Source organism: Trachypithecus francoisi, unplaced genomic scaffold (assembly GCF_009764315.1).
Source record: "Trachypithecus francoisi isolate TF-2019V2 unplaced genomic scaffold, Tfra_2.0 Lachesis_group4, whole genome shotgun sequence".
NCBI lineage: Eukaryota > Metazoa > Chordata > Mammalia > Primates > Cercopithecidae > Trachypithecus > Trachypithecus francoisi.
Window position 1 is genome coordinate 77,020,399 of NW_022681469.1, and position 19,680 is coordinate 77,040,078.

Consider the following 19,680-nt stretch of genomic DNA (forward strand, 5'->3'; position numbering starts at 1 on the left):
AAAGTCTGAAAGCAAGTGAGCTAAGAATTCAACTGAGAAAGCTAGAAAAGGGGCAAGAGAATAAACTGAAAGAAAAAGGGAGAAAAATAGTGGAGAAAGAGAAAAAAAAACCTAATGAAATAGAGAGTAACAACGATAAAACCTAGGTAAAATATATAAATTTTGAGAAAAAACATAAAATGTATAATTGGCACAAGAAGAAATAGAAAAGTTTAATGGACCAATGCAATTAAATTTTTTATGATAATCAAAGCATTTTTACAACTTTGGAGTTGAGTTTTACCAAACTATTACAGAACTGTTAAATTTTATATGAGTTATTCCAGAAAATAGAAAAAGAGGAAAAGCTGCCTAAGTAATTTTGTAAAGCCAGTAAAACCTTGATTTCAAATCCAGATGGAAACAGTGCAAGAAAAGAAAAAGGTAGGTCTATTTCACTTATGAGCGTAGATGAGAAAATTATAAACAAAACTATTAGCTAATGGAATCAAACATTGTATATTAAAAAACAATATCATAATCAAGCATAATCTTGGGAATGCAAAGATGATTTAACATGAAAAAATCTATGTATTAAGAGACTAAAAGGAGTAAAGGTCTATATTATTCAAATAGCTATGGAAAAAGAATTTCATAAAAAAAACTACTAAAAAGATCTGTTAATTGAAACAAACTCTTTACCCTAGGTGAAGCCTATCTGTTAAAAATTTGTAGTCAGCATTATACTTAATAAAGAAACTTTGAAGGTTGGCTGCTATAGTCACCATTGTTTGATATAATATCAAAAGTCCTAGCCAAACAATATTAAAAAACAAAATAAGAGATGTGGGGTTAGGAAGAACCAAACAACTCCCATTTCTTATATCTACATGAAAAACTCAAAGGGATTAGCAGACAAAATAGTAGAAGGATTAAGAGAGTTTAGCAAGTTTGCCAAACAAAATCAGTTTAAGAAATTCAACCACCAATAATTAGCAAAAAACATTAATAGAAAGAAGACACCATTTATAGTAACAACAAAACTATGGTGCCTAGGAGGTAACTTGTGTATAATGCACAAATCTTCATGGAAAATTTTAACACTCCATTAAAAAAGAAGAAAAAAATCTGAGTAACTAGAAAGATGAAATGTTTGTTACATGACAATGTAACATTTCTTCTCCTACTATTGATTTGAAAATGTTAATAAGATTCTAGCAGGAGGTTTTTAGAAATTTAACCAACTTAATACAAGATGTAAGTAGAAGAATAAAAGTTCCCAAATTGCTAGGACAATTTTAAAAAAAGAAGAGCAAAGCAGGTTGATTAGTCTTAGACTTGGACACACCATTGCCTCTTAGTAAGAGAGACACCATGGTATTTGCACAAAGATAGACAAATAGACCAGTATAATTGGACAGAGTGTTTGTAAACAGACTCCTGTACATATGAAACCTGGTGTATGATTGCAAAGTATCACAAATTGGTGGATAAAAATAGATGTTTAACATATGATGCCGGCTAAGCTGGTTTACTATATAGGGAAAAATAAAGTGACTTTACATCATATGTAAAAGGTGAACTCCAAATGAATTAAAGATGAAAAAGTACAAGGCAAAACTAAAAAGCTAATAAAATAAAATTTAAAAGACTATTTTCTAATTTAATCTTGAGGAACAACTTCTTGAATCAAAGAAGCACAAACAATACTGACCCAAACTGATGGCTATAACTATGTAAAATTGAAGAGTTTATCTTCATTGAAGGGCACTATACACAAGGTTAACAGAGAGGTCATTGGAAGAAAATATTAGCTAGTCCCAAAACTGGAATAAACAAAGACTTCCTAGAAATTACAAAAATGAAAACACAGAGAAAAAAAAAACATGGCTACAGAAGTGATGCATGAAATGGAAAATCCAAATAGTTAATGGGTATGTGAAGAGATGTTAACCTCGCTAGTAATTAGGGTGGTGGGGAGTGGGTGGAGAAACAAATTGTATCATGTTTTACTTTTTGTACAAATGTTTACCATTGTACCATGATGGGAGAGGTACAAATTAGATGGGATGATACCAAGTGTTGGTGAAATCTGGGAGGAAACGGGAATCCTAGAGTGCTGCTAGTAGGGATGGAAACAGGAATAGCCATTTGGGAGACTAATCTGTCATTACTTACGTTAGAAAAAACTATGTATTTGTACACATATACATGCATATGTATATAAGCATACAAATTATATACATATATTTTCTCTATTTGGTGACCTATCAGTCACACTCCTGAGCTTATACCCCAGAAAATATTTTCGCAGACCATAAATAGTCACATATGAGGATATTCATGTGAGGTGGTATGTGTAAAAGTGACTTAGAGGCAACCTAGATCCAATCAATAGGAAATGTATAAATAAAATGTAGCAGATGCATATTATTTGGAATTCCATACAGTAGTTAGAAGCAAATACACTAGATGTACATACAGCAACTGGATAGATTTTTAAAAATTGTGTTAGGTGACCAAAGCAGTGGACATATTAATACAGTTTTCAAAGATATGTACATATCAAATGACATAATTACACAAATTAAGACTGGCTATTAGAGTGGCTGTCTGCTGGTGGAGTGGGCATTGGGGTTAAAAGGGGGAAAATTAGAAGTAAATCAAGACACAAGAGCTGCCTAGTTCTGAGGACCCAAAAGTGTCATGCATACAACTATGTTTTTGGAGTCCAAGAGGAAAATAAAATCCCCAATGCCTAGTTGTCTAATTGTTAGTACAAATTATCCCATAATCCCCAAGTAAAGGATGTACACACACACACACACTGGAAGAGTCAAACCAGGCAAAATTGTTTTTAAAACCTTACCTGGAAGTGTTTATTTTTATATCTAACCACTAGTCAAATCAATTAAAGCAGTTGAAAACTGGCTTGTGCTTTTATTTGCTTCTTCTCTTCAGAATTCTCTGCACAGTAAGCACCCCACTCCATCACTTTACTCCCCCACAACTGTAGAGAATCAATAACATCAAATGCTGAAAAGTAACTTGCAAAACCCAGATATAATTCAAATTAATTTAGTCAAAATGTATCCACTTCATGTATCAAACCTTTTTTTCACAAGGTAATTGAAGAATCTAATTAAGCAGCAATTTTGACTACTGGATTGCCACGTGAAATTAAACTCCAAACTTCTCCTCTTGCTCAAAGTTTAAATTCTCGTCTGAAATGTCAAGAAGATGCTTCATCTACATTATTGAAAGAGAAAGCTCAATTTCCAAGCAGAATTTAACTTCCCAAGAAACTGAAAAAATATAATGTTTAGCTGGAGTACTGCTACCCTCCAAACAATCCCACTAAAAGTATTCAAATGTTAATAGTTAACATTTATTCAGAATTTACTAAGTTCCATGCAGTAGGATGGAACCTCATGAGGTGGTATTATTTCCTTGGTTTCCTTTTTTCAAGTGAGGAAACCAAGTTTTAAAGATGGAAAGTATTTAGTTGAAAATTACATAGCAACTAAATGGCCAAAATGATAAAAGAAAACCAGGTTTAAGTGATATGTCCTCTTTCTCACAGGAAATGCTTTGTATACATCCGTAATGGGGCAGATAAGTAGATTCCGAATTTCAAGGGTTAATACTAGGTAGAAAGTGGGTGATGTGATGAGACACGCCTTTTCCTGGTAACATGCAAGGTGCTACTGTCCTTCTGATGAACTTGCTTACCTGCCTGATATTTTTGGCCTACATAATATATGCTTTTTCTGTTCTCTGGAACTCACGGTATAAAACCTCAGTTCATTTGCTGTCCAAATCAAACACTGATGAACAGTCAGCCTGGAGGACCTGTTGTGGTTCTGGTGTCAAGTTCTGTTTTCACTTAAGAGAAAAGAACATCTTCAGTGACCCTTATTTTCCAAGAAGTATTTGTTAAAACTCATTGTGCAGGAAAGTCTTTGGCATCTGTTTCCAAGGTCAGTAACTCTTACTCAGTCATGATAGTCCATCATTCTCTTTCTTTTTTTATTATATTGTTGTCCTTTCTTCCTTTCTTCTTTCCTTCCTTCCTTCCATCTCAAGACAGGGCAGGCAGTTTCTATTATATATACAAACTAAACTTTCTTAAGAAGCAAGATGGCCTATGAAAAACTAGGGAGAAGTCATGATAGTTAAAACATTAGTGTATATACTAAAAAACAAAAAACAACAACAAAAAAATGCTAAAGCAGGAAATAAGAGACTGGTTCCTAATCCTCTTGCAGTTTCTCTGATATTTGGCAATTGACTTAACCCTTTTGAGCCTGTTTTGTCTTTTGTAAGATGACTGTATTGGAAAAATGATTTCTAATGTCCCTATTAAAATTTACTGTGGTCCTGGCCAATTGAATGAGTAATTTGAAGCAAAATGGAATGAGACTGGCTAAGAAAATGCTGAGGATACAGTATATGAAGGCTATCTACGTGTCAGCACAGCAAATGTGACCTAAGGGTCATGAAGGGTAACAGAACAATGAGAAAGTCAAAGGTAGGAGGCTCTGGGCATAATAATAAGCACTTGTGATTCTTAAATTTGGGTTAATGAGTTTGACTCACAATGTAATCCTTTCATGATGGACAGTTGTAGCCAGCACTCCTCTAGAAAGAGGAGCTGATGCTCTAATTCTCAAAAATTTTTACCTGGTGTCTTAGATGTGATTTTTAGCATTATTGGAGTGATAGACTTCTTGGAGAATCTGTTAAAACCTAGGCCCTCTACTCAGAAAAAATGCAAATATGAACATACGTTATTTTACATGAAAGTTTAGAAGTTTGTAGATTTCAAAAATTCAGCCTCAGCCACAAGTAGAAAGCTGAAACTGGATCCTTTCCTTACCCCTTATACGAAAATTAATTCAAGATGGATTAGAGACTTAAATGTTAGACCTAATACCATAAAAACCCTAGAAGAAAATCTAGGTAGTACCATTCAGGACATAGGCATGGGCAAGGACTTCATGTCTAAAACACCAAAAGCAACGGCAGCAAAAGCCAAAATTGACAAATGGGATCTCATTAAACTAAAGAGCTTTTGCACAGCAAAAGAAACTACCATCAGAGTGAACAGGCAACCTACAGAATGGGAGAAAATTTTTGCAACCTACTCATCTGACAAAGGGCTAATATCCAGAATCTACAAAGAACTCAAACAAATATACAAGAAAAAAACAAACAACCCCATCAAAAAGTGGGGAAAGGATATGAACAGACATTTCTCAAAAGAAGACATCCATACAGCCAACAGACACATGAAAAAATGCTCGTCATCACTCGCCATCAGAGAAATGCAAATCAAAACCACAATGAGATACCATCTCACACCAGTTAGAATGGCAATCATTAAGAAGTCAGGAAACAATAGATGCTGGAGAGGATGTGGAGAAATAGGAACACTTTTACACTGTTGGTGGGATTGTAAACTAGTTCAACCATTATGGAAAACAGTATGGCGATTCCTCAAGGATCTAGAACTAGATGTACCATATGACCCAGCCATCCCACTACTGGGTATATACCCAAAGGATTATAAATTACTCTACTACAAAGACACATGCACACGTATGTTTATTGCGGCACTATTCACAATAGCAAAGACTTGGAATCAACCCAAATGTCCATCTGTGACAGACTGGATTAAGAAAATGTGGCACATATACACCATGGAATACTATGCAGCCATCAAAAAGGATGAGTTTGCGTCCTTTGTAGGGACATGGATGCAGCTGGAAACCATCATTCTTAGCAAACTATCACAAGAAGAGAAAACCAAACACCGCATGTTCTCACTCATAGGTGGGAACTGAACAATGAGATCACTTGGACTCGGGAAGGGGAACATCACACACTGGGGCCTATCATGGGGAGGGGGGAGGAGGGAGGGATTGCATTGGGGAGTTATACATGATATAAACGTTATGCACATGTACCCTAGAACTTAAAGTATAATAAAAAATAAAAAATAAAAATAAATAAAAATAAATAAAAATAAAAATAAAAAAAAAAAAAATTCAGCCTCCAAGTTAGCAGCCTTAGGTTTTAAAGGTCTCTATGTCATCCGGAGGGTTGGTTAACTGTTTATGCTGTAGTTTAAATATTTATGAGCCAACTTATTCATTCATTCATTCATTCAATATTTCAACAAATGTGTATTGATTGTAGGTACTAGAAATTCAAAATTGAAATACACAATCCCTGTTTTTTGGGACTGTGAGGGGGTAAGGGTGGGATAGTATCAATTGGAGCAGTACATACCTAGGGCAAGATTTTTCAGCCTTGGCACTATTGAAATATCGAGCCAGATGATTCCTTATTGTGGGGTCAGTCCTGTGCATTGAAGGAGGTTTAGCAACATCCCTGGCCTCCACCCACTAGATGCCAGCAGTACCCCTGTATTAATCTGTTCTCACACTGCTATAAAGAAATATTTGAGACTGGGTAATTTATAAAGGAAAGAGATTTAATTGACTCACAGTTCCACATGGCTGGGGAGGCCTCAGGGAAACTTACAATCAAGGCAGAGAAGAAGCAAAGGCACAGTCTTACATGGCGGCAGGCGTGAGTGAGTGTGTGTTGGCACAGGAAAAACTACCACTTATAAAACCATCAGATCTCATGAGAATTCACTCACTATCATGAGAACAGCATAAAGGAAACCACCCCCATAAGCCGATCACCTCCCACCAGGTCTCTCTCTAAACACCTGGGGATTAAAATTCAAGATGAGATTTGGGTGGGGACAGAAAGCCAAACCATGTCATTCCACCCCTGGTCCTCCCATGTCTCATGTCCTTGCATGTCAGAACCAATCATGTCTTCCCAACATTCCCCCAAAGTCTTAACTCATTTCAGCATTAACTCAAAAGTTTAAGTCCAAAGTCTCATCTAAAACAAGGCAAGTCCCTTCCACCAAGGAACTTGTAAAATCAAAAGCAAATTAGTTACTTCCAAGATACAATGGGGGTACAGGCATTGGGTAAATACACCCATTCCAAATGGGAGAAATTGGACCAACCAAAGGGGCCTACAGGCCCCATGCAAGTCTGAAACCCAGCAGAGTAGCCATTAAATCTTAAAGGGCTGAAATGATCTCCTTTGACTCCGTGTCTCACATCTGGATCATGCTGATGCAAAAGATGGGCTCCCATGGTCTTGGGCAGTTCTGCCCCTGTGGCTCTGCAGGGTACAGGCCCCCTCTTGGCTGCTTTCACAAGCTGGTGTTGAGTGTCTGCGGCTTTTCCAGGCACACGGTGCAAATTGTTGTTGGATCTGCCATTCTGGGGTCTGGAGGATGATGGCCCCCTTCTCACATTTTCACTAGGCAGTGCGCCACTGGGGACTCTGTGTGGGGTCCCCAATCCCATATTTCCCTTCCACACTGCCCTAGCAGAGGTTCTCCATGAGGGCTCCACTCCTGTAGCAAGTGTCTGCCTGCACATCCAGGCATTTTCTGAAATCTGCTGAAATCTAGGTAGAGGTACCCAAACCTCAATTCTTGACTTCTGTGAACCCACAGGCCCAACACCATGTGTAAGTTGCCAAGGCTTGAGGCTTGCACCTTTTGAAGCCACAGCCCAAGCTGTATCTTGGACCGTTTTAGCCACAACTGGAGCTGAAACAGCTGAGACACAGGGTGCCATGTCTCAAGGCTGCAAAGAGCATTAGGGGACCTGGAACACAAAACCATTTTCCCTCCTAGGCCTTTGGGCCTGTGATGGGAGGGGCTGCCGCCAAGATCTCCAACATGCCCTAGAGACATTTTTCCCATTGTCTTGGTGATTAACATTCAGTCCCTCATTACTTATGCAAATTTCAGCAGCCAGCTTGAATTTATCCCCAGAAAACGGGTTTCTCTTTCCTATTACATCATCAGGCTGCAAATTTTCCAAACATCTGTGCTTTGCTTCCCTTGTAATCATAAGCTCCAATTTCAAACCATCTCTTTGTGAATGCATAAAGCTGAATGCTTTTAAAAGCACCCAGATCACCTCTTGAATGCTTTGCTGCTTAGAAATTTCTTCCACCAGATACTCTAAATCATCTCTCTCAAGTTCGAAGTTCCACAGATCACTAGGGCAGGGGAAAAATGCCACCAATCTCTTTGCTAAAGCATAGCAAGAGTGACCTTTACTCCAGTTTCCAATAGTTTCCTCATCTCCATCTGAGACCACTTCAGCCTGGGCTTCATTGTCCGTATCACTATCAGCATTTTGGCTTGAACCATTCAATGAGTCTCCAGCAAGTCCCAAACTTTCCCATATCTTCCTGACTTCTTCTGAACCCTCCAAACTGTTCCATCCTCTGTCTGTTACACAGTTCCAAAGCCAATGCCACATTTTCAGGTATCTTTATAGCAGTACCCTACTCTCTGTGGTATGAATTTACTGTATTAGTCTGTTCTTACACTGCTACAAAGAAATACCTGAGACTGGGTAATTTATAAAGGAAAAGGTTTAATTAACTCACAGTTCTGTGTGGCTGTGGAGGCCTCAGGAAACTTACAATCACGGCTGAAGGTGAAGGAGGAGAAGCAAAGGCATGGTTTTACATGGCAGCAGGCGAGAGTGAGTGTGTGTCAGCACAGGAAAAATCTACCATTTATAAAACCGTCAGATCTCGTGATAATTTGCTCACTGTGACGAGAACAGCATGAAGGAACCACCCCCATGATCCAATCACCTCTCACCATGTCTCTTCCTAAACATCTAGAGGATTAAAATTCAAGATGAGATTTGGGTGAGGATACAAAGTCAAACCATATCACCCCCTTTCACAGCTGAGACACCCAAAATATCACCAGACATTGCCAAACGTTCTCTGAGGGAAAATCATGCCTGCTTGAGGGCCACTGACCAGGGGAAAGAGCCTCTAAATCTTTCAGCATAAGGTAGGGGAGAATACATAAAGCAGCAAGCAATGGAAAGAGGCCTGAAGAATGCTGGACTTCCTGACTCCCACTTCTGGAAGGATTTTTAAAAGCACATTCCTGGCTTCTCTCTGCCCTTTTACTTGCTCTGTCCCAGTGAAAATAAAATAATTTACCTAATTGGTAAGTTTGCAAAAGAGCATTTACTAAGAAAATGCTCAATATACAATATATGAAGACTAACTGTGTGTTGGCACAGCAAATGTGACCTAAGAGTCATGAAAGATAACAGGACAACGAGACAGTCAAAGGTAGGAGGCTCTGGGTGTAATAACAAGCACTTGCAGTTCTTGAATTTGGGTTAATGAGTTTGAATCACAGGTAATCCTTTCAGGAAGGAAAGGTGTTCCATCATGAAACATCATGAAAGAATTTTCCAGGCTCAGTTTCTCTTTCGCTTCTCTTGGGATCCGCTGCTTGCAGGGATCACATGTAGGAGGGCTTCTTCAGGTTCCCCTTGGCCATCGGGGAAAGCTAAATCCCACCCAGTGCTGCTGCAGTTGGCAGGTGAGCTACCCAACTCGGGATCTTTATTAGCATCCACTCTGGGTTCACAGACCTAAAGACATGACCTCCTGTCTGGGCTCCAGCCATGATCTAAGTGCTATTTTGATGTCCCAGCCCCATCATCTCTTATTTTTCAATTTATTGAGAATCGAGACAGGAAGAGGATATTGTATAATGAGTCCCTTCAAAGACACTCCCTCCAAGAGATGATTAAAAGTAGGTAGACAAGTTGAGAGAGGATAGTCTAGGCAAAGGAAACATCGTAAACAGAAACAATGAATTATGAGGTTGTGCTGTACTCAGGAAACTCAAATTAGTTCAGTGAGTAAAGTCTCAATCAGGGGTGTACAACTTTTTTAGTTTCCCTGGGCCACACTGGAAGAAGAAGAATGGTCTGGGGCTACACATAAAATGCATTAACACTAACGATAACTGATGAGCTAAAAAAAATCACAAAAAATTCTCATAATGTTTGAAGAGTTTACAAAGTTGTGTTGGGCCACATTCAAAGCCATCCTGGGCTACATGTAGCCTGTGGGCCACAGATTGGACAAGCTCAGTCTAAATTAAAAAGCCTGGGAGTAGTAGGTGTTCAATTAGGCTGGATAGGGAGGAAGAAGCTAGATCCAAAAAGGCCTCTTATGCCACACGGAGGAATCTAGTTTTTTGTTTGTTTGTTTGTTTGTTTCAGAGGCAATTGTGGGTCAGTGTGGAGAACTTGAAAGGGTTGCAGTGAGACAAGGAGACTACTAGGGTAGCTGCTGCAGAAGTCAGGTCAAGAGAGGTTGGGGGCCTTGGCCAGATTAGAGGGTGATGGTGTAGATGGAGCTGTTTATATGGTATTTATGCATGTACTTTTAACATGGCTTCAATTTTGTTCCTAATTCATATAAAGCAAACTTCATTCATTATGCTGATTATTAGGCAACGTTGTGGTGGCAGATAAGAATGGAGGGGGTAGGAATCTTCTTTGGTGTTTTTCTCCATTTGTCTCCCTGAAGTGGTCTTTGAGTTATCAAAGATTGTACCCAAAAGATAATCATTCATTAAAAAGGATACAGACCTTGAGCATGATTGGCAGAAGAGTCCCAGAGTTGCTGATTGAAAAGTTGGCAAACTTCACCTTGGAGGAAGAATTAGGGAATCTGGAATGATTCAATTTGGAGGAGAGAATAGTTCACGAAGGTGTAATACCAACTATACCCATTTTCACTGAAGATAGACACAGGAAATAGGTTTAAACAAAGGCCTAAAGGTCTTACATGGGCTGAAATTTAAAAAGTTTTGTTGATTGGAATTGAATATTGGAGTTACTGAGAGAATTGTGGAATATCTTCCTACAGAGATGTTTAAAAGTAGGACTTGTAACTATAATTGAAGTAAGACTCTTTAAAAGATGGAGATATAAATTAAGGGGCTATGCATATAAGCTAAAGCATTGCTTTTGATTTTGCTTAAAAACAAAAGCAAAAAGGTAATTTTGTGTTTGAAGTACAGCAAAAACAAAAAGCAAAATACATGCTACTCTGCAATTTTGCTAATATTATCTTAGGTTCATTTAATCAATAAATATTTTTATCTAAAACTGTTCTAGATGCCAGCCTTAATACGACTGAACCAAGATAAAAATCACTGCTACAGGGAAAAATGAAAATGAAAAAAAAAAAACCAATGATAGGATGTATATATTTGGGGGCAAGGGCAGGAATGAAGATGTGTGCAAGTTTAGACAGTGTGACTAAGGAAGGCCTCACTAAAAAGGAAAAATTTGAGTAAATCCTGAAAGTTAGGGGAGAAAGATATGGGGATCTCTGGGGTGAAGGATTCTAGGCAGAGAAATTAGCAGGTGCAAAGGCCCTGAGGCAGGTATATGCTGATCAGTGTGGCAAAGGGAAGAGGATGAGTAGAAGAGTAGTAGAAGATCAGAGATAGTAAGGGTAGATCATGTAGAGCCTTCAATGTCACTGGAAGGGCTTTGATCCTGGTTTTTAGTGAGAGATGGGAGGCAATGGATTTTAAGCAGAAGAGTGGCCCTGGAGCACTCTGGATACTCCTGAGAAGAGACTGTAGGGCCAGGAGCTGAAGCAGGAAACCCATTTAGACAATGTGATAGTTAATTTTCCATCAACTTGACAGGATTAGGGGACATCTAGAGAGCTGGTCCTGTTTATTATTTTATTTTATTTTTTGTGTGTCTGTGAGGGTGTTCCTGGAAGAAATTGGCATGTGAATCAGTGAACTAAGTGGGGAACATCTGTCCTCAATGTAGGCGGGCACTATTAAACGGCTGGGGCCTGGATAGAATAAAAAGGTAGAGGAAAGGCAAATGCTCTGCCTCTCTTCTAGAGCTGCAACACCCTCTCCTGCTCTTGGACATCAGAAGTCCAGATTCTCTGGCCATTGGAGTTCATGACTTGCACTAGGGTCCCCCCACCCCCACCCCAGGCTCTCAGGCCTTTGACCTTGGACTGAGGGCTATAACATGAGCTTCCCTGGTTTTGAAGCTTTTGGACTTGGACTGAGACATGCTACCAGCTTCCCGGATTCTCAGCTGGAAGATGTCCTATTGTGGGACTTCTCGGCCTCCATAATCACATTAGTCAATTCCCCCAATAAATCTTCTCTCATATATCTATATGTGTATCCTTTTGGTTCTGTCTTAGAATCCTGACTAATAGAGAAGACTATTGCAGTAACCCAGGTGAGAAATGGCAGTGGTTTGGATTGGAGTGTTGGAAATATGTTGAGCACTGGTTGGATCCTGGATAGTTTTTGAAGAGGGAGTCAATAGAATTTCCTGATGGACTGAATATGAATGTAAAAAAAGAAGAGTTGAAGAAAACTCCAAGAATAATTTTTACCCTAGCAACTGAAATAATGGGATTGAAATTGACTAAAATGGGGGATTTTTGTGAGGAGGGAGGCTTGGGATATACATAGCAAAAGCTCACTTTGGACAGGTGAAGTTTGAGATGCAACTTGGTGTAGATGCCTCTACTACATGACAAAGCTATACAAGAACAACAGATTATCTAACTCAACTACTCCCTTTCCCTGCCACCCATTTTATACAACCTCCCATTGACCTATTGCTGTAAAATAAAACAAAAATCTCTTATATTCAAAGTTTTAAAATTCACATGATGATTTTCCTTTGCTTTAATTTTGCTCTTTAGTTTTATTTTGTTTAATAAAATGAAATATACATTAAAATGCCTGGCACATGGTAGGCATTGAATAAATATTTGTTGGATGAATGAAAGGTAGTGGGGAAGCCACAGGGCAATTACCCTTTCCTGAAAAGACCACACAGAAATGGAAGGAGAGCATGGCAATGTTGTTAGAGTCTAAATAAGAATCGCTATGTGTCTCTGCATTTTCAGAAAACCAATGAGAGATGAAAAATCAAGAAATGCTTTTCTACTATAGACCCCAAAGACTTGGACAAAAGCCTTTAAACAACATATTCCATTAAAGAAAGAACTTCTGAAGAGAAAAATAGTATGTTTTCTTTTTTCCTAATACCAGCCTTGCAACTCAAACCAAGCATGAAGAATTGGCAGGTTATTTTGTTTTGTGTGTGTGTGCTTTTTTTTTTTAATAAAGTCTTCATACAATGAAAGATTAAGAACTCAACAGTGTTCCCAGCCAACAAGAGACTGATTTGCAGCATAATGAGCAGATATATTAATTTGGAAGCTATGCAGCGGTAAACTGACTCATGGATAAAACACAATGTGGTCTTTGGGAAGAGGTTTCATGTGCAGGAGAAGACATTGGGTGAGATTTGTAATCTCAGCATAAGGACCCTTCTGGAAAAAGAGTCAGAGTCTCACACAGAAGCCCCCAGAACAGAGGTAGGATGTGCTGTGGCTGAATACAAATACTTAAAAAGGGGAGAGCTTTCACTTTCCAAAGAAGAGAAAGTTCACTTCTGACTATGAGAGGAATGTTAAGATTCGGTGGGAATGACAGCAAGGATCACCAAGGAAAAGATTCTAATTTCTGCAAACATATTGTGAAGTTTTCAGTTGTGTCCTCCAAGAAGCAGGTGCTAAGGTCAATTGGAGTATACGTGGCTAATTGGGGCCAGGGAATGGAGATGGTGTGCTTGTGAAAGGTAAAGGAGGGAAGAAGCAGAACTGCACAGGGAAAGCTTGCAGATGGAATTGTCGTTCTGACCTCTGTGAAAGAAAGGACCCTGCGGAAGCAGAATTCAACAGGAAGTGCTGCAGACCATGATCACTATCCAAAAAAGTCTTGGCCGACTCAACAGGGAGCTCCAGAGCAGAGATAATTGGTTAAAGAAGTCCCTACTGGGCAGAAGTAACCATGCCTTAGTACCCTGCCATACTTAGTCATTGGCTGAGGATTTCCCAGGAAGGCAGTGGCATCAGCTCAAAAACTGAGGAGGGTATTTCCATATATATATATATATCAGTTTCTTTATCCACTTGTTGATTGATGGGCATTTGGGTTGGTTCCATCTTTTTGCAATTACGTATTGTGCTGCTATAAACATGCATGTGCAAGTATCTTTTTCACATAATGACTTCTTTTCCTCTAGTAGATATCCAGTAGTGGGATTGTTGAATCAAATGGTAGTTCTACTTTTAGTTCTTTAAGGAATCTCCACACTGTTTTCCATAAGGGCTGTACTAGTTTACATTCCCTCCCACAATGTAGAAGTGTTCCCTGATAACCACATCCATGCCAACATCTACTGTTTTTTGATTTTTTAGTTATGACCATTCTTGCAGGAGTAAGGTGGTTATCACATTGTGGTTTTGATTTGCATTTCCCTGATTATTAGTGATGTTGAACATTTTTTCATATGTTTGTTGGCCATTTGTATATCTTTCTTTGAGAATTGTCTATTCATGTCCTAAGCCCACTTTTTGATGGGATTGTTTGTTTTTTTTTCTTACTGATTTGTTTGAGTTAGTTGTAGATTCTGGTTATTAGTCCTTTATCAGATGTACAGATTGTGAAGATGATTTTCCCCATTCTGGGTTGTCTGTTTACTCTGCTGAGTGCTTTTCTTTTTTCCCCATGCAAAAGCTCTTTAGCTTAATTAAGCCCCAGCTATTTATCTTTGTTTTTATTGCGTTTGCTTTTGGGTTCTTGTTCATTAAATCCTTGCCTAAACCAATGTCTAGAAGGGTTTTTTGAATGTTATCTTCTAGAATTTTTATAGTTTAAGGTCTTAGATTTAAGTCCTTAATCCATCTTGAGTTGATTTTTGTATAAGGTGAGAGATGAGGATCCAGTTTCATTCTCCTACATGTGGCTAGCCCATTATCTCAGCACCATTTGTTGAAAAGGGTATCCTTTCCCCACTTTATGTTTTTGTTTGCTTTGTCGAAGATTAGTTGGCTGTACGTATGTGGGTTTACTTCTTTGTTCTCTATTTTGTTCCATTGGTCTACGTGCCTTTTTTTATACAAGTACCATGCTGTTTTGGTGACTATGACCTTATAGTATAGTTTGAAATCAGGTAATGTGATGCCTCCAGATTTGTTCTTTTGGCTCAGTCTTGCTTCGGCTATACAGGATCTTTTTTGGCTCCATATGAAGATAGAATTGTTATTTCTAATTTTGTGAAGAATGATGGTGGTATTTGATGGGGATTGCATTGAATTTGTAGATTGCTTTTGGCAGTGTGGTCATTTTCACAGTATTTATCTACCCATCCACGAGCATAAGATGTGTTTCCATTTGTTTGTGTCATCTATGATTTCTTTCAGCAGTGTTTCATAGTTTTCCTTGTAGAGGTCTTTCACCACCTTGGTTAGGTGTATTCCTAAGTATTTTACTTTTTGCAGCTATTGTAAAAGCGGTTGAGTTCTTGATTTGATTCTCCACTCAGTCACTGTGGTGTACGGAAAAGCTACTGATTTGTGTACATTAATCTTGTATCCGGAAACTTTGCTGAATTCTTTTATCAGTTCTAGGAGCATTCTGGGGGAGTCTTTAGTGTTTTCTAGGTAAACAATCTTACCATCAGCAAACAGTGACAGTTTGACTTCCTCTTTACTGATTTGAATGACGTTTATTTCTTTCTCTTATCTGATTGCTCTGGCTAGGACTTCCAGTACTATGTTGAAGAGGAGTGGTAAGAGTAGGCATCTTTGTCTTATTCCAATTCTCAGAGGGAATGCTTTCAACTTTTCCACATTCAGTATTATGTCGGCTGTGGGTTTGTCATAGATGGCTTTTATTACATTGAGGTATTATGTTCCTTGTACGCCAATTTTGTTGAGAGTTTTAATCATAAAGTATGCTGGATTTTGTCAAATGCTTTTCTGCATCTATTGAGATGATCATGTGATTTTTGTTTTTAATTCTGTTTATGTGGTGTGTCACATTTATTGACTTGTGTATGTTAAACCATTCCTGGTATTAAACTCACTTGATCGTGGTGGATTATCTTTTTGATATGTTGTTGGATTCGGTTAGCTAGTATTTTGTTAAGGATTTTAGCATCTATCTTCATCAGGGATATCAGTCTGTAGTTTCCTTTTTTGGTTATGTCCTTTCCTGATTTGGGTATTAGGGTGATGCTGGCTTCATAGAATGAATTAGAGAGGGTTCCCTCTTTCTCTGTCTTGTGGAATAGTGTCAATAGGCTTGGTACCAATTATTGAATGTCTGGTAGAATTCTGCTGTGAATCTGTCTGGTCCTGGCCTTTTTTTTGGTTGACAATTTTTTAATTACAATTTCAATCTCGCTGCTTGTTATTGGTCTGTTTGGGGCATCTAATTATTCCTGATTTAAGTTAGGAGGGTTGTATTTTCCAGGAATTTACCCATCTTTCCCTAGATTTTCTAGTTTGTTTGTGTGAAGGTGTTCATACCTTGAATGATCTTTTGTATTTCCGTGGTGTCAGTTATAATACCTCCTAATTCATTTCTTAATGAGGTTATTTGGATGTTCTCTCTTCTTTTCTTGGTTAATCTTGCTAATGGCCTATCAATTTTATTTATCTTTTCAAAGAACCAGCTTTTTGTTTCATTTATGTTTTGTAATTTTTTTTGTTTGTTTCAATATCATATAGTTCTGCTCAGATCTTGATTATTTCCTTTCTTCTGCTGGGTTTGGGTTTGGTTTGCTATCGTTTCTCTAGTCCTTGAGGTATGACCTTAGAATCTCAGTTTGTGCTCTTTCAGTATTTTTGATGTAGGCATTTAGGGCTATGAACTTTCCTCTTAGCACTGACTTTGCTATATTCCAGAGTTTTTGATAGGTTGTGTCATTGTCATTTAGTTTGAAGCATTTTTAAATTTCCATCTTGATTTCATTTTTGACCCAATGTTCACTTAGGAGCAGGTTATTTAATTTCCATGGTTTTGAAGGTTCCTTTTGGAGTTGATTTCCAGTTTTATTCCACTGTGGTCTGAGAGAGTGTTTGATACAATTTCAATTTTCTTAAATTTATTGAGACTCATTTTGTGGCCTATTTTATGCTCTATCTTGGAGAAAGTTCCATGTGCTGTTGAATAGAATGTGTTTGCTGCAGTTATTGGATGAAATGTTCTGTATATATCTGTTAAGTCCATTTGTTCCAAGGTACAGTTTAAATCCATTGTTTCTTTGTTGACTTTCTGTCTTGATGACCTGTCTAGTGCTTAGTGCTCTCAGTGGGGTGTTGAAGTCCTCTACTATTATTGTGTTGCTGTCTCTCATTTCTTAGGTCTAGTAGTAAGTGTTTTATAAATTTGAGAGCTCCCAGTATTAGGTGCATATATGTTTAGGATTCTGATATTTTTCTGTTGGACAAAGTCTTTTACCATTATATAATGTCCCTCTTTGTCTCTTTTAACTGTTATTGCTTTAAGGTTTGCTTTGTCTGATGTAAGAATAGCTACCCCTGCTAGCTTTTGGTGTCCATTTGCACGGAACACCTTTTTCCACCCCTTTAAGTTTATGTGAGTCCTTATTTGTTAGGTGAGTCTCCTGAAGGCAGGAAATAGTTGGTTGGTGAGTTCTTATCCATTCTGCAGTTCTGTATATTTTAAATGAAGCATTTAGGCCATTTACATTCAATGTTAGTATTGAGATGTGAGGTACCATTCCATTCATTTTGCTATTTGTTGCCTGTGTACGTTTTTTGTTTTGTTTTGTTTTGTTTTTACTTTTTAACTTGCATTTTTGTTTTGTAGGTCCTGTGTGATTTATGCTTTAAAGAGGTTCTGTTTTGTTGTGTTTCCAGGATTTGTTTCAAAATTTAGAGCTCCTTTTAGCAGTTCTTGTAGCAGTGGCTTGTTAGTGGGGAATTCTTTAAGCATTTGTTTGTTTGAAAAAGACTGTATCTTTCTTTCATATAGGATGATGCTGAGTTTTGCTGGATACAAAATTCTTGGCTGATAATTGTTGTGTTTAAGGAGGCTGAAGTTAGGGCCCCAATCCCTTCTGGCTTATAGAGTTTCTGCTGAGAAAACTGCTGTTAATCTGATAGGTTTTCCTTTATAGGTTACCTGGTGCTTTTGTCTCACAGCTCTTAAGATTCTTACCTCTGTCTTAACTTTAGGTAACCTGATGACAATGAACCTCGATGATTATCTTTTTACAGTGAATTTCCCAGGTGTTCTTTATGCTTCTTGTATTTGGATGTCTAAATCTCTCACAAGGCTTGGGAAGTTTTCCTCAATTCTTTCCCCAAATGTGTTTTCCAAACTTTTAGATTTCTCTTCTTCCTCAGGAACACAAATTATTCTTAGGTTTGGTCACATAACATAATCCCAGACTTTTTGGAGGCTTTGTTCATATTTTCTTATTCTTTTCGTTTGTTTTTGTTATATTGGGTTAATTCGAAGACCTTGTCTTTAGCTCTGAATTTCTTTCTTCTACTTGTTGAATTTTATTGCTGAGACTTTCCAGAGAATTTTCCATTTCTCTAAGCATGTCCAATGTTGTGTGAAGTTTTGATTGTTTTTTCTTTATGGTATCTATTTCCTGAATATTTCTCCCTTCACTTCTTGTATGGCTTTTTGGATTTCCTTGCGTTGGGCTTCACCTTTCTCTGCCTCTCTGATTAGCTTAATGACTAGCCTCCTGAATTCTTTTCCAGGTAAACCAGGGATTTCTTCTTGGTTTGGATCCATTGCTGGTGAGCTAGTGTGATTTTTTTTTTGGGGGGGGGGGTGTTAAAGAGTTTTGTTTTGTCATATTACCAGAGTTAGTTTTCTGGTTCCTTCTCATTTGGGTAGGCTCTACCAGAGGGAAGATCTAGGGCTGAAGGCTATTGTTCAGATTCTTTTGTCCCATGGGATGTTCTCTTGATGTAATACTCTCCCCCTTTTCCTACGGATGTGGCTTCCTGAGAGACGAACTGCAGTGATTGTTATCTCTCTTCTGGGTCTGGCCACCCAGCAAGTCTACCAGGCTCCAGGCTGGTACTGGGGGTTGTCTGCACAGAGTCTTGTGATGTGAACCATCTGTGCGTCTCTCAGCCCTGGATACCAGTACCTGTTCCAGTGGAGGTAGGAGAAGGGTGAAACAGACTCTGTGTGGGTTCTTAGCTTTGGCGGCTTAATATTCTATTTTTGTGCTGGTTGGCCTCCTGCTGGGAGGTGGCACTCTCCAGAGAGCATCAGCTGTGGTAGTATGGAGAGGAACTGGTGGTGGGTGGAGCCTTAGAACCAACAAGAATATACACCCTTTGTCTCCATCTATGAAGGTAGGTAGGAAAGGCCCATCAGATGGGAGTAGGGCAAGGCATATCTGAGCTCAGACTCTCTTTGGGTGGGTCTAGCTACAGCTGCTGTGGGGGATAGGTCTAAGGTTCCCAGGTCATTGGAGTTGTGTACCTAGGAGGATTATGGTTGCCTCTGCTAAGTCATGCAGGTTATCAGGGAAGCAGGGGGAAAAGCTGGCAGTCACAGGCCTCACTCAGCTCCCATGCAATCCGAATGGCCGGTCTCACGCCCACCGTTCCCCATAACAGCACTGAGTCTGTTTCCAGGCAGTGGGTGAGCAGGGTTTGAGAATTTGCTCCAGGCTACCCACCTCCCAGAGTGTTCGGGGTGTCTCCTGGGTCTTGCAGGAGCAGTCTGCTTCCTTCAGAAGGTCTGTGGGTCCTCTCAGGATTCTTGGTTTGTTCTTGCAGTTGTTCTGGAGCTAAAATTCACCACTATGTGATTCTCCGCACACTGTTCTGTCCTCCTGAGTTGCCATCTAGTGCTGCCTCCCGTCTGCCACGATGATCTCTCCTTCCCAATAGTTAGTA